The sequence below is a fragment of the Pseudochaenichthys georgianus genome, chromosome 14 (assembly GCF_902827115.2).
Source record: "Pseudochaenichthys georgianus chromosome 14, fPseGeo1.2, whole genome shotgun sequence".
In the NCBI taxonomy this organism is placed as follows: Eukaryota; Metazoa; Chordata; class Actinopteri; order Perciformes; family Channichthyidae; genus Pseudochaenichthys; species Pseudochaenichthys georgianus.
Window position 1 is genome coordinate 24,118,422 of NC_047516.1, and position 16,676 is coordinate 24,135,097.

General features: G+C 40.0%; 1 long non-coding RNA gene across 1 annotated transcript; it reads left to right on the forward strand.

The window, feature by feature from the left end:
- The first annotated feature begins 8,060 nt into the window (after positions 1 to 8,060).
- On the forward strand, positions 8,061 to 16,271 carry LOC117458326 (uncharacterized). Its single transcript, XR_004553428.1, has 2 exons — positions 8,061 to 8,597; positions 15,325 to 16,271. It is a non-coding gene; the product is annotated as an uncharacterized lncRNA (long non-coding RNA).
- The last annotated feature ends 405 nt before the right edge of the window (positions 16,272 to 16,676 follow it).

The following is a 16,676-nucleotide window of genomic DNA, read 5'->3' on the forward strand; positions in this document are numbered from 1 at the left end:
CCACTTCCTTCCAGAGCCCCTCCTCCAACACACACGAACGCGCACATCACCAATGAGTGCACGAGATAAGTTTGTGCCCCGATGGAAGGCCGACAGGCAGGTAGGCCATCCAGTTATTTTAGCCTTTACTTTTTACAGTATTACGGCTTCTACAGATGAAATGTTTGTATGGATTTGTTGTCAAAGCACTTCAGATATTCATTGCTATCGGGATGTTAAGAGCATTCCATGGAATATAACAAAAAGTGTATCTCGAGCCGGTTTCTGAAACTTACCTACCCCACCTTTAACTCAGGAGGAAGATGATGAAGAAAGAAGAAATGCCCACACAGCTGTTGGCAGATCTCCCTTCACATATGAGTTTAGGAAGGTCACGGAGGAGGTACAGGGAGAGCTTGAAAAAGAGGAGGTCGAAACCCCACAGGATGAAAATCCATACTTTTGCCCTGGCATTGTTGATGTCCTTTTTGACAACTATCTGGGGATTTTTCCCCTTTGGAGTGGGCTGCTGTTGGGGAATTTGAAAAGATATGCAACTGACACAGAGGAAGACACATTTGGCCAAAGTAAAAGAAGGGACACAAACTGCCATGTGGAGAGATGGTTTGGAATAGTCAAACATTCTATTCTAAAAAAGCAGAGATGACTGAGGCCAGCGACATTCATCAAGGCAAGGCAAGGCAAGTTTATTTATATAGCACTTTTCAACGCAAGGCAATTCAAAGTGCTTTACAAAAAAAAAATGAAAGACATTAAGCATTACAAAATAAAAGCTAATAAAATAAACATTAAGGAAAAATACATGGATAAAAGTTACAGTGCAGTCTAAGATATGAATAGTTCAATTAAAAGCAGCGACAAAAAGAAAAGTATTCAGCCTGGATTTAAAAGTAGTCAGAGTTGCAGCGGACCTGCAGGTTTCTGGGAGTTTGTTCCAGATATTTGGAGCATAATAACTGAAAGCTGCTTTACCATGTTTAGTTCTGACTCTGGGGACAGAAAGCTGACCAGTCCCTGAAGACCTGAGAGATCTGGATGGTTCATAATTTAGCAGGAGGTCAGAAATGTATTTTGGGCCTAAACCATTCAGTGCTTTATAAACCAGCAGCATGGACAAGTTTTTCCAAATCCTGCTGTGACATTCGTCTTTTAATCCTAGATATGTTCTTTAGGTGATAGTAGGCTGATTTAGTAACTGTTTTAATGTGACTGTTGAAACTCAGGTCAGAGTCCATGACTACACCTAGATTTCTGGCTTTATACTGAAGCTCAGCGCTAACTTTTAAACGTTCTGCCTTGGCTCCAGAAACCATTACCTCAGTTTTATCTTTGTTTAATTGGAGAAAGTTCTGACACATCCAGTCATTGATTTGTTCAATGCACTTACTCAGTGTTTGAATTGGAGCATAGTCTCCTGGTGAAATTGTTACGTAAATGTGTGTGTCATCCGCATAGCTATGGTAACTTATTTTGTTGTTTTTCATTATCTGAGCCAGTGGTAGCATGTAGATGTTAAAGAGAAGAGGCCCCAAGATGGAGCCTTGAGGAACCCCACATGTCATATTTGTCAACTCAGATGTGTATTTACCTAAAGAAACAAAGTTGTTTCTGTCCTTTAAGTAGGATTCAAACCAATTTAGAACTGTTTCCAAAAGTCCCACCCAGTTTTCCAGTCGGTCTAGTAATATGCTGTGGTCAACAGTGTCAAACGCAGCACTGAGATCTAATAATACTAACACTGAAGTTCTACCACTGTCTGTGTTTAAGTGGATGTCGTTAAAGACCTTTACAAGAGCAGTCTCAGTGCTGTGGTTTGGACGAAAGCCTGACTGGAACACATCGAAACAACTATTTAAATGCAAGAAATTACTCAACTGTTGAAAAACAACTTTTTCAATGATTTTACCTAGAAATGGCAGGTTTGATATGGGCCTGTAATTGTTCATTACTGAAGCATCTAGATTATTCTTTTTTAAGAGCGGTTTAATGACTGCAGTTTTCAGGGCCTGTGGAAAAATACCTGAGTGAAGAGATTTGTTTACTATATGAAGTAGATCTGAGGCCATGCAAGGCAAAACATCTTTGAAAAATCCTGTTGGAATAATATCAAGGCAGCAGGAGGAGGATTTCAGAAGTTGTATAATGTCCTCTAGGTTTTTATCATTAATGTGATGGAATTGTGTCATGATGTCTGAATTGATGTTAAGTGGACACAGAGACAACACATTTGCTGTTCCTGATGCAGAGGCACTGACTGCTTGTCTGATTTTCTGAATTTTGTCAGTGAAAAAGGAGGCAAAATCATTGCACGCCCTGGTGGTTAGAAATTCAGAGGCTACTGACACTGGGGGGTTAGTTAGTCTGTCGACGGTAGCAAACAAGGCACGTGCGTTGTTTTTGTTTTTGGTAATGATGTCAGAGAAGAATGATTGTCGTGCGTTTTTCAATTCCAAATTATAAAGGCCAAGTCTCTCTTTATAAATTTCAAAGTGAACCTGGAGATTTGTTTTTCGCCACCTGCGTTCAGCTTTTCGAAAAATGTATGGCTCTCTACAGGGGAGGTACGGAGAACACATAATGGCACATCACTTATCTGAGCAGTTACTCCTCAAAACATTGCTACCAAAAGACATCAGTCAATCTAAGGAAGGTTGGGCAAAGAGAGATGGAGCAAAGCCTCGCACTTCCAGCTCCAAATATTACACCACTCCAGACATTCTTCCAGTTCCAAAAAGAGCAAAGTTAACTCTGTACACTGGTGAAGACATTCAGAGCAGCACAGATGTGTAAAACAGCAGCAATGACCCCACAAGTAAAGGGTCCAAGCCTGCAACAGAGGTATTGTTTTGCTATATTAAAATGTATGCTTTAAAAAGAGTAACAAAGTATTCTTCGAGCTATAAAAACAACGTTAAGAAAGCATTAAAACGTTTTAGCATGAGGCAATCTTTTTGTCATAGAAAACGTAGAAAATCTAAAAAAAAATGTAATGTAAGGAAAGTATAATGTGCATTAAAAGTATTTAAAATTGAATTGCAAAGGTTTTGCATAACTGATCCATTCTAAAATGATCTGACAATGATGTGATTAAAACCGACTTTGGCCTCTATATTAGCTGGCATGTTGTACGATTATTTCCCCTACAATTTATCCAAAAGGTGATCGAATGTTACATTAGAGGCATCCTCAACCTGAAGGATAATGCTGGCCGTCTATCCCTCCTGGATCACTACACCATGGGTGTAATCCTACACGGCACCCGAGAGCAGAGGGCCAGGCAAGAGCTACAAAAGGTGAGTGAAAGTGATTATTCAAAGTATTTTCATCCCTTTAGTTTTGTGGGCTTGAGAAAGGAGACTGAACTGTGTCTACAGGCAACTTCCAATGTTATTATAATCATGTATGTAGTTTTTGGAGCCATTTGTGTTGTTTTTAACCGATACATTTAGAATATAAGCTTCCCTTTTTTTCTTGTTCCTCTTGAGAAATATAAAAAATGAATACTGTGTAAATGAAATGATTGTTTTGCACCTGTATATTATAGAAAGTAACACTTATGTTTACATATTCCCTAATTCTTTCAGGTCACATTTGATCTATATGATGGAGCCATTGGATTTGTCAAAATAAGAAATGTGCATGAGTATACAGCTACTCGTGTAGTCATACTGTAGCTGCTTTTAGGGTTTGCACATTTCAAGTTCATCAACTATTACTTTGAAGATGTATGATTACATGTATTCAAATGCATACAATTAAATATACATTGCTATTAAAAAATATTGTAATACATTACTCATATACTGACAGAGTTAAGACTAAAATGTGTATCTCATGCAGCCCCATTTTGTAAATGCATCTTTGCCTCGGGATTGATTTAAAATGCTTCTTTTAGTTTTAATGTCTTCATGTTCTTCATCTCTATCATAGGGAAACAATTTAAAATGTAGTCCAAAATAAGTACTCATTCAAACATTTCTCATTGGTGGTCGCTACTGCTCCACTAAAGATTTGAGTCTTCTGTCCCCAAATTGTGCAACTTTCTTTCATCTGATCTGACATCTTTAATTATTTCAATACTTTTAAGTCTTAATTATACCCATTTAAAATGGGTAGTTATTATTTTAGTATTACTTTTAATAGCTTTTTTAACAGTTGACGTGATTTTAATAATGTGAATCTATTAGTTAACTGTGGTTTTCATTTTTGAAGAAAAGCTGGTACATTATTGTTGCTGCTGACATATGGAAAAGGTTTGGTTTAATTATACGGTATGCTACTTTTTAAAACAGTACCTCCATGCCCTTTCAAACCACATGTATGTGGATGATCCTCTGCAAGGGTCAAATGAAGTTGAGGACTCCAGAAAGGCTGGTTACAAATGTGGGTAATATAAAATATATTACAGGAAATACATTGGTTAAACGCACATTTGGTAAAGGCAAAGAGTAAGCGCAAATTACTTTTTTCCCCTATTATTCGAGAGAGTATTTCAAGATGCGCCGGAACAGACTGGGAAAAGAGGACTGGGTTAACCTGGAAAGATAACCCACACCTTCCAGAAAGATGCCACCAGTTGTGGAGTCTTTGTCATGCAGGTGATTTAATGCAACATGTTGTGTTCATTAATAATAAAGCATTTTATTTTAAAGGGAAATTCAAAAACACGTCATGACGTCATGTTATTTTACCATCTGTCCAGATGGCCAAGATGACAGTGAAGGAATTTCAGAAAATTCCACAGACGTTTCACATCAAGTCATCAAAACAATGTCTTCAACATATACGAAGAGACATGGCAGAAGGAATTCTCAAAGGATCAGGTATTAGCCAAAAATATGAGATGAATATATGGACGGCTTCCTGTAAATTGAACAGTAATACACCTGTTATTTTTTCAGTTTCAAAGGATGACTTCTGCTCCTTCTGTGGAATTGAGGACCTGCCCACCACTGCTGTTGATGCTGTTTGGGTGAGGCTAAATGATGAATTGTGTCAAGGAGAGAACTCTGAGGCATGAACTAAAATGCACGACTCAACTCAGACGCAGGTAGTGTTCAAAATAAAGATTTTACTGGTATTGTCACAGTAACAAAACAGGGGAAACAATAACACTCTTTTGAGGAAAAACAAGGACTATGATCTTAGAGGAACGTAATATGTCCGTCGAGTAGGCGTGTACGTGTATCCTAAATGAGGAATGAACTGGCAATGGACAGGAGGGGACTAGCACAATATACACACAGGGTAAGGGGAAACAGGTGGAAACAATCAGGGCAGGGAAAACAATCACGGACACAGGAGACAGATAGGGGCGGGGAGCGTGGAGGCCTGAAAAGAGAGGGAGAATTACTTATTGGAATAAACATCAAGCACAGGACAAAGGGACATGACAAAACTAACATAAAGAATAAACTTTCACAATAAGTTTCTTAGACATGACAAATTGTTTTGAAACTCCAGAAGATAATCTGAATAGTAGATAATATCTAGATCATCTGGAGTTAGATTTCAGGAATAACATAAAAGTAATGACATTTTGTATATTTTTATGCATTACAGGTTTCCTTTTGTTTTTCTTATAATTTGTTAAAGTTTTAGCACAGTACAGATAAACCTGAATAACAAGTATTTATATATATATATATTAAAAAATCTCTATAAAATATAAATGAATATGCCTGCTTTACACTTTATATTTTCTTAATATCTTTGTTGTATTTGTCCCCATGTAGATTCGTGTGAAACTTGTGGAAGAAGGTTTCACACGCGGTGCCTCGGAATGACTGCTGCACGAATACCCAAACAAAGACCCCGTGGTATTGTGTTGTGTATCCTCCCAAACTAAAGAGGCTAGAGGTGAGTTTGTGTAACTTTTACCAGAGGTACCAGGATGTGGGGAGGTAAGGCTTGTAGTTTGAACTGCTACCACAGAAGTAGTGCGCTTACAAACGGCATGTGGGGGGAAATCCAGCCCAGCCAGTGATTTGAAATCGGCTAAATTAAAGCTGAATTTTGTACAAAACAAACAAAAATCCAGAAAAAAGCTTTGCTAAATATTTTGGGCAACTGAAGTAATGATTAATAATCACCTGTCCATAGTTTTAAATTGTTATATTCTTAATTAAGATGTTAAATATATTCACAGATGTTCATGATGTTTTCCATGTCTGACATTAGATTGTGGATTTGTTCATTAATATTGTACAGTAGGTGAAAAGCCTGAAATGTTTTATTTTTCAATGTTAACTTTATTTTGTCACAGTCTGTTCCATCATTCACCAGCAGTTTTCCATTCACCTGTCCACCTGTTAACCACTATTACGTTCCCTTCTGAGCTAGGGGAATCAAAGGGAAGCAACACAACCAGAATGGGATTGGTAAAAGTTATAAGTTGTTTTAATGCACAACAGGTGAACAAAATGGCAGGCAAGCAGCCTGAAACAAACAAATTGCCACAACACACAAAACACAGCTAGGACAACAGTCAAACAATACTAAACTAATAAGCACATCTAATCAAACTAATCTAAGCACATCTAATCACAACAGTACTGCTAATCACAATAACACGGTCCACACAAGAGCCGCGTTCACACTGCGGTACTTTTCCCACAAAGGTTCATGCGAACTTAGTTCATGCGAACTCTTTAGTTCGCATGAACTAAGTACAGATCGCGTTCACACCAGAAAAAGTCCCTGGGGGTGGATTAGGCAAATGAAGCCGCTGACGTCACTTCTTCTTCTTCTGCTTTGGGTTTACTGGCAGGCCGCAACCCACTTCACGGCGTATACTGCCGCCCAAAGTCCCCGGCCGGAAGTCCCCGGAGTTGGGGACTGGCTTCAGTAGAAGCTGCTGGGAGTCCCAGCAGCTTCTACTGAAGCCTTCCGAGTAAATCGCCAGAACGCCGACACCTCCTCATCTCCACCGCTCCCATGTTTTATTTTGTGTTGCCATAAATTAGTCTCTCTGCGTTTCTGCGTTGGGCTAATGCTAATGCTAATAATGCTAATGCGAGGATAATAAAATGGCGGCTTCACAAAACTTTTTGGGAGTTTTACGGGGCGTGGTTTGCAATTCGCCCAGCCAATCAGGAATATAGCTCTTTTCTCAAAAAAGAGCCGCTCGAAAGTCCCTGCTTTCTAGCAGGGACTTTCGAGGGGGTAAAAAGGTTCGCATGAACTACTTTTAGTACCGGCTCTTTTTGGTGTGAACGCGATCATGAACTAAGTTCGCATGAACCTTTGTGGGAAAAGTACCGCAGTGTGAACGCGGCTAAGGTAACCCCCAGAACGAAGAGAGAGGCGTCTGTTCACCCAGCAGAGCCTCCAGAGTGGTGATAGTCCGCTGTACTCCTCCCCAGCAGGTGTGCGCCGGCTGTGCGCTGCGATTGGACGACGTCAATCCAATCACCATCTTCAGAGGCGGACCAGAGGATGGGCAGCCAATGATGTTGGAGCAACCACACAGCTCATTTACCTAATCACACACACAGCTGAAAACACTCACAGGCAGATTAATGAGCAGACAAACATCTGCTGTGTAACATTGTATATACAGTATGTTATAATAATACATTATAAATCTTCCCCAAAATTAATCCAAACCATATTCTTCCAAACTCTGCTGTAGCCTGACCACCAGGAGACTATTGATGTGTGTAGTGAGTTTGGTAGAAATATACTGTATAATAGTGACGTGATTGAATATTCTTTTCTTTTTTTTTTTTTTATTGTAGTTCGTTGTCAAGCTTACCACGGTACAGGAGACGTAATTTGTGTCTGAATAACGTTTTGTTCGTGAGTTATTGATCCGTGAAATCCGAATCTGCCAATATCGTTCTAACTTTACTCGACTCTTTTTGGGTTGTTTTAATGCACTGATATCATGTGTGGCTCTGACCTGTGTATGACCTTGCAGCTGCCTCTTCTTGTGATAGGAGGAGGCAGGACATTTCAGGTTGTTGATATTTATGAGAAGACAGACTTGCTGTCTCCTAATTATCTCATTTCTATGAAGCGTGAAGGAAGTACGTGACTCTTCCCAGAAGACGTCACAGATGACCCATCGCAGATGACCCGACTTTCCGACACCCGCGGCTGATATTAGCGCCACCTCGATTTACGACTTTGTTATCTCCTGTGTTTTGGACTATATAAGCCTGATGTGTTTTGCTGTTACTTTGAGCAACATACCCCATGTGTGTGAGTTAACCCATATCCTTTGTATGTGATTTAACTCTGCTCCTTCTTGCAAGAATAAATTAGTTACCTGATCATTGATTCTCAACCTGGTGTCGAGTGATCTTTGTCTAACATATTGGTCCTTCGAGCCGGATCCAAGATCTCCTTTTTTCTCTGGGCAAACGAGCCTGACACTGTGCACAGGGAGTCGAGAGACTCTTAGAAAAAGACCCCTACCTTGTTTCCCTTACAAAGAAACAATTTGGTGAATAGGGGGCCAGGTTACGCTGGAGAGGAGAGGAGTGACGGATCCTTGAACTACCGACACAGGAGAGAACGTCAATACAGGCACCGTTTTGGTTTCAAACCCCTGGTTCGCGGAAGGATACCAAAAAAGTCCTAGAAAGACACAGGTAAACTTATCTAAAGTACTTTTAAATGGTTTGTGGTTTCAAACTAGAGGCCTTGGGTAAAAGTAGTTTGTGGTTCAAACTATGAGGTCAGTTTTTTTTGTTTTTTTAAACTAAAGGATCTTATAGTTCGTGGGTGGACTATAGGGTACATTTTCTTAGTTTTACTAAAACTATTGTGTGACTTTATAGTAGGATACAAGGTATGGCTATTTTATAGTGGGAGACTGAGTACGGCGATGGGCATTTTCTGAGTTTTGGGGAAAACTTTGACAGTTTAGTTTTCTTAGTTTTGCTAAAACTATTGTGAGCTTATAGTACGAGGTACGGCTATGAGCATTTTACCTAGTTTTGGGGAAAACTAGGACAGTTTAGTTTTCTGGGTTTTGCTAAAACCGTTGTGAGTTTTATAGTTTATGCATAAGCTATTTGGCATTTTTACTTAGTTTTGGGGAAAACTATAGAAGTCTAATCATCATGGGTTCATGCTGCAGCAAGACCCGTGGGAAGAAGATAGAAACAGAAATAGTCATCTTATCAGGAGATGCTAAATGGATGAAGGTGATCGCATGGAACGAGTGTGAAGAGATTAAAAAGTGGCAAAATAAATACTACTTCCAAGGGAGGTTAGTGGTAGAGGAATGCCAACAATTGATTGATCGCATCGAGAACAAATGTAACGGGAATGGAAAAAGGGAGGAAGAAGAGGATTTATTAGGGGCTATGATGTGGTTAGCCGAAGCAAGGAATAGAAGGGAAGGACATGAGAGAGAGGTAGAGAGGAGACAAAGAGCTGAGAAAATTGCAGCATCAGAGAAAGAAAAAGCTAACTCAGAAAAGAAGAAATCAGAAAATGAGGTTTTGTATAACTTGTATCCTAATCTCCCCTATTCCGAGAAACTGGAGAAACTTGACGATCAAGTGATATGCAGACGCCGCAAACCCCCTCCTCCGTATCTCCCTCCTGTGGAACCTGCTGTGATGCAGGAGCAATGGATAGATGAAAACCATGCACCAGCTCAACACCCCGGGGATCTCCTCGGACCCCTGACCTCCTGCTCGTCTCACCCCTCTGCTCCCCCACCGACTCCGCTGCCTTGGCCACCCGCTCCGCCCTACCAACCACCTCCACACACCGACCCTCATGCTCCCGCGCAGAGAACAGCCGGCATGAGGGAGGAACCCAGCAACACACGGTCAGGTAAGACATTCAGAATGCCCGTTATGAGTATATCGGAGAATGTGATTGATTTTCTAAGGGGAGCATTTAAACGGAATGGGGTGAAATTGGCAAACAAAAGAAAAAAAAGAAACAAAAGCAAACTGCCGTGTTTTTAACACAGGATGAATCTGATGATTACACTTCTGATGTATGTTCTGTTGAATTGCTTTTCCGAGGTGATCAAAGAGGGTGTGGACGGGGCCGTGGCGGAAGGGACGGACGAGGTGGAGGGCGAGGTGGGGCACGAGGTGGAGGACAGGGAGGAGGAAAATTCCCAGAGGGAAGTTGCTTCACATATGGCAGATTTGGGCATTGGAAAGAGAACTGCCCAGCACGGGCGGCACAGGAGGGAACGGAGGACTGGGTGGAGAAGGCATGACTAGAGCCAAGTGCATCTGCAAAATCAGGTCATGTATTATCACACACAAACATAGACCCTGAACAGATGAAAAAGGTTAACGTAGAAAGTCAAACAACAGAAACAACTACAAAACAAGATAACCCAAATCAAGAGGACCTAAGACAAAATGACTCAGACCTTGACGGTGACACAGAAGCAAGTTCAGATAACGTGTCTATCAGCTCATCCGATGAGGAAGTGGAGATTTTAGAATTAGGTACAGTAGAATTAATGCTGGCTCACGTAGAGAAACCATTTGTTACCTTAAAAGTAATGGGAATAGATGTAACCAGATTATGCAAAACCGTTTGTTCAAACAGCAGATTGTAAAATGGATTTATGACGTCAGTACTCACACAACTACATGGGGGGAAAGAGCCATACCCATTTGTTTACAAGCAGCAGCCTCCATGGCAGTACAGGCATCTGCAACAATAGTGCTTTTTAGATCCTTGACTCTAAAAGTAACTCACGCAGTGTCCGTACTATTGTTACAAAATAAACAAACCTATATGTCACCAGCTAGACATTTAGCATGCATGGCTACGTTGTTATCACAACCAAATCTTACCATCGAGAGATGTACTACTTTAAATCCAGCTACACTACTGCCAGTAGAGATAGATGGGGAATCACATGACTGTATCGCAGAAACTGAGAACAGAGTGTTACCAAGGACAGACCTGACGGACATTCCCTTCCCAGATGCAGACATATGTATGTTGACGGTTCATGTAAGAGGAATCTTGATGGAACTAATGCAACAGGCTATGCGGTAGTGACACAGACGAAACTGCCGTCTCACTTATCAGCACAGGCAGCAGAACTAATCGCACTAACAGAGGCATGCAAGCTGGGAAAAGGGAAGACAGTTAACATTTATACAGACAGCAACTATGCTCATTAGTGCGAATGCTGTTTACAGCATTCCACTATAGTTCTTAAAATCTTTATTCCCCTTATTTCAGCCAATACTTTGGCTCTCCATAACTTCAGCTTATTTTCAGCTACAGAAACCATTCAAATATTAAACTATTCAGCCTGTTCAGGAATCGATGGGAAACCTTCAACTTTTAAAAAATATTTCATACTTTTTGAAATATTCAGCTTTTTAAACTCTTTTTGTAACATTGAAGTCAATGGGAGATGCCTTCAAATCCTGTTTTCCTACACCTTGCGCCAAATGCTACTCCTTCCACATACTTTCAGCTAGACACTTCATTACAACTTCCAAATGATCACAAGACCTTCAGCTATTCAAACTTGACTTTTCTTTTTGATATCTTTTACGCTTTTTGTGATATTGAATTTAGTTTGGAGCTTGGTAGAGAGTCCCTTTTCTGATTTTAACATTAGAGTGGATGGAGCAGCTCGTTAACTCTAGAGTGCTTTGATCTCAAAACAGAGTGGAGCAGTGCTTGAAATTCTCCCCCAAAAATATTTTAAACTTGCCTTAATTCCCAAACCCTACACTCCTCAGACATATTTTTTCATGAAAAACGTAGGAAAACCTCTCGTAGGTTGGAAAATAAAAAGAAATTAAGAAAAAAAATTAAACAAAATGCCTCTTCAGGGCATGAAGTAACAAAAAGTCCAGCTAGCTCCCAATTGAGTCTCATGTTAAATTGTTCCAGATCTTTCTTCAGAGCAGGGAGAAGTACACTTTAGACACACTGCTCCCATCTCCACATTTTACACACAAAACCCAAAAAAACAACATATTTCAGTTCATTGGGGTTCCCTGATGCTCACGGTCTGGTCATTTTTTGATAAGAGCCATAGTTTTTTAACAGGTGGCAAAATTGTCAGATATAATCCCCAATGCATTCTTATGGGACTCAGTGCTGCAGTTGGTTGTCATGGTGTTGCTGGGCAGATTGGTGCCACACACACGTGAGTCACATCATCCAATCAGAGCAGACACCATGGAAACCTTTGATCTCTGGGTTTACACACACAGGTGTTTGTAAACATCCAATCACTACTACTTACATTTAATATCTTTATTAGTGCGAATGCTGTTTACAGCATTCCACTATAGTACTTTAAATCTTTATTCTTCCCCTTAAACAAATTATTTCAGCCAATACTTTGGCACTTCATAACTTCAGTTTATTTTCAGCTACAGAAACCATTCAAATATTAAACTATTCAGCCTGTTCAGGAATCGATGGGAAACCTTCAACTTTTTAAAAATATGTTATACTTTTTGAAATATTCAGCTTTTTAAACTCTTTTTAAATACTTTATCTCTCCATAACTTCAGCTTACTTTCAGCTGCAGAAACCATTCAAATATTAAACTATTTAGCAATTGATGAGAAACTTTCAACTTTTTCAAAATATTTCATACCTTTTGAAATATTCAGCTTTTTAAACTATTCTTTTAACATTGAAGTCAATGGGAGATGCCTTCAAATCCTGTTTTCCTACATCTTGCGCCAAATGCTACTCCTTCCACATACTTTCAGCTAGACACTTCATTCCAACTTTCAAATGACCACAAGACCTTCAGCTATTGAAACTTGACTTTTCTTTTTGGTATCTTTTAAACTTTTTGAGCTATTGAATTTAGTTTGGAGCTTGGTAGAGAGGCCTTTTTCAGATTTTAACATTAGAGTGGATGGGAGCAGCTCGTTAAGTCTAGAGTGCTTTGATCTCAAAACAGAATGCAGCAGTGCCTGAAATTCTCCCCCAAAAATGTTTTAAACTTGCCATAATTCCCAAACTCTACACTCCTCAGACATATTTTTTAATGAAAAACGTAGGAAAACTTCTCAGAGGTTGAAAAAAATTAAACAAAATGCCTCTTGAGGGCATGAAGTGACAAAAACGTTCAACATTCCTCCATTGAAGCCCATTGTAATTTCAGGCAGATATTTCCTCACGTTAGCAGCCGCACACCTTTAGTTAAACTGCCAAAAAGGCCACATTATTAACCCGAAACTACACAAAAATTACACTTCAGATACTCAACTTCGTGACTATTCACGTTTTGAAATGTCACAGATATCTGTTAGGGTTCTTCCACAAAACGTTCACATGTAAGAGGTTCATCTCTCATTCAGAACAATGGAAACCTGTGATCTCTCCAGAGCTCGTTAGCTCAACTATAAACACCTGTGCAATGGACCACGATGATGTCATCACTCCAACTGACACGCAGCAGACTTCAACAGTCCAGCCGTGAAGACATCTTCGGGACAGTTTTGAGATTTCTTCAAATGCCGTTGCCATGGCAACACAATGCTCGCCTTGAAACACGGTTTTCTCATAGCTTCAGTGAAAATACTCCAAACAGCCCAGAACTTCACAGGTTTGATAACGATGCAGCCATCAATGCATCTAAGCGTAGTATGGGGTGTCATCAAATGTCGTTGCCAATGCGACAGACCACTCGCCATGAAACACGATGAGGCTGTAAGTCCAATCGACACGGTCCAATCGTCCCCCAATCTACGCCAAATCTGAGATCTCACCATATGCCGTTGCCATGGCAACACAATGCTCACCATGAAACACGGTTTTCTCATAACTTCAGTGAAAATACTCAAAATGGCCCAAAACTGCACAGGTTAGGTAACAATGCAGCCATCAACACATCTAAGAGTATTATGGGATGTCATCAAATGCCGTTGCCATGGCGACAGATCATTCACCATCAAGTTAGTTCAAAAGTTTCACAAGCCTTTTTACTTTCTTTTCTCATCTTAATACAAATTCATTCACTACTACTTACATCTGATATTGAACTCCTTCAGCCTATTTTCAGCTGCAGAACCCATTCAACTATTACATTATTCAGCTATTTCAGGACATCAAGGCTATACATGTTGTTGTTTACACCTTTTTCAAACCTTTTCTTTTAAATATTAAGCTTGTTCTGCATTTTTTTAGCTAAAAGCAGCTACCATTCAGCTAATAACATATTCAGCTAAATTCAGCCATAAATATTCACAGTTTACAGCATTCACATGCATTTTCTGCAGGAAATGCATTTTCTAGTTCATGTATACATGCGTTTGCACAACAATGGAAAAATAGGGGGATGGTAACATCCACAAACAAACCTATTACACTAAAGATTTGATCCTATCACTTTTGGATGCAGTATTGAATTGAATTGATTTATTTAAAAAAGGATTACCTAGTCGTTAATGTCGAGCCCCTGATAAAGATTTGATCCTATCACTTTTGGATGCAGTACAACTCCCTAAGAGAGTGGTGGTCTGTAAGTGTGCAGCACACACTACAGGGACGGACCCAATTTCCACAGGGAACCGAAAGGCAGATGAAGAGGCTAAGAAAGCAGCGCAAAGACAGTGACAGGACAATGACCAATATATTTCTGAAAATATGGAACACATTGATCATGAAATCCTAAAAGACATGCAAGCGAATGCACCTGACAAAGAAAAGGTATACTGGAAGAAGAAGTTGTGTACACAGAATAAAGAGGGGTTGTGGGAAAGTACAGAAGGCAAATTTGTATTACCAAAAAGCTTATTTCGATATGCAGCTATATTGAGCCATGGGTTGGACCACGGCTCAACGTGGACGTAATACAGAAGATATTTACAGCCTATGGCTTTACAAACTACTCTTAAAAAAAAATTGTTTAGCATGTTCTGTGTGTGCACAGTATAACCCTCAGGGACAGTTCAGACCAAAGAGAGGTAAAATACCGGAGCCCCAGTATCCGTTTCAGCACATTTGCATGGACTTTATTGAACTAAATAAACGTGAGGGAATGAAATATTGTCTAACAATCATTGACATGTACTCAAAATGGATTGAAGTTTTTCCAACTAGGAATCCAGATGCATTGACAGTGGCTAAAGCAGTGACAAATCACATAATCCCACGTTTTGGAATTCCGGAAAAGATCTATAGTGATAATGGCACACACTTTGTAAATAAAGTAATTCAGGATTACCTAGTGCTAGAGGGCTATCACCTTTTGGAATGTTATATGGAAGACCATATATCTGCCTGAGTTAAAACCATTTGTAAGAGAGGACGAGGGTATGAGTGAAAACACAGCAGAGTATATGGCAAAAAATGTTGAGAAGAAAAGAGATCACAAATGTTCTTGTCCCCTCTGCACAGGAAGTTCCTGACACTACACAGACAGAGAAACCAGGAGAGTGAGTGTTCACCAGAGCGATAAAGAGGAAGAGCTGGCACTCGCCCAAGTGGGAGGGTCCCTACCAAGCACTCCTGTCTACACCGACTGCAGTAGTGGCGGAGAGACCATCCTGGATACACCTGACTGTGAAGCTGTTTAAACCTAAAGACAGAAACTCGCCTCTACTGTGGTGAAGTCTGGCTACAAAGGGAGGTGATTCCAATAAGGGCACTTGTCTCAAACCAGTGAAGAAACCAACAGAACCCAGTAGAATTTAAAGAGTGGACGTTAGCAGGGAAACCGTAACGTGATAGAAACTGACGATGTACAGAGAAAAAATTAGGCCATGGCATCCATTTGGATTACATTAAAACATGTGCCTACCTACCTCAGCCGTTTGGGTAGCCTACTTTTGTATATGCATTTTTAATCTTTATAATCATTTGTATTTTCCAAGTTCTATGTTATTCTGTAGTATAAACAGGAGGGATATGTTGGAGAAATACTGTTTTCTCCACTCTTTGGGTTGTTTTAATGCACTGACATCATGTGTGGCTCTGACCTGTGTATGACCTTGCAGCTGCCTCTTCTTGTGATAGGAGGAGGCAGGGCATTTCAGGTTGTTGATATTTATGAGAAGACAGACTTGCCGTCTCCTAAATATCTCATTTCTATGAAGCGTGAAGGAAGTACGTGACTCTTTCCAGAAGACGCCGCAGATGACCCGACTTTCCGACACTGATATTAGCGCCACCTCGATTTATGACTTTGTTATCTCCTGTGTTTTGGACGATATAAGCCTGATGTCTTTTGCTGTTCCTTTGAGCAACATACCCCATGTGTGTGAGTTAAACCATTTCCTTTGTATGTGATTTAACTCGGCTCCTTCTTGCAAGAATAAATTAGTTACCTGATCATTGATTCTCAACCTGGTGTCGAGTGATATTTTTCTAACACATATTATAGATCTGGTAACGATTTATTTTACCCCTTGGTTTAAAGGTAGGGTAGTTAAGAATGGAGAAACCAGCTCGAGTGCGCCATCCAGTTACTTTAGCCGGGCCGGCTCAGATGATTGGTCGTGCTGTTTACAGCGCCACAGATGACATTTTTGTATATATTTCAAAGCATTTAATGTATTCATTGCTATCGGGATGTTAAGAGCATTACATGGAATATAACAAGTGTTTCTGAAGTGAATTACCTACCCCACCTTTAAGATACTGATATTAAAAAGCTAAGCTGTACAATTGACCTTTGTTTAACTAATAGTAGGTCACCTTTTTAAGCAAACTGGAGGTTGGTTTTGGTATTTTTTGACTAAAACCTCTTG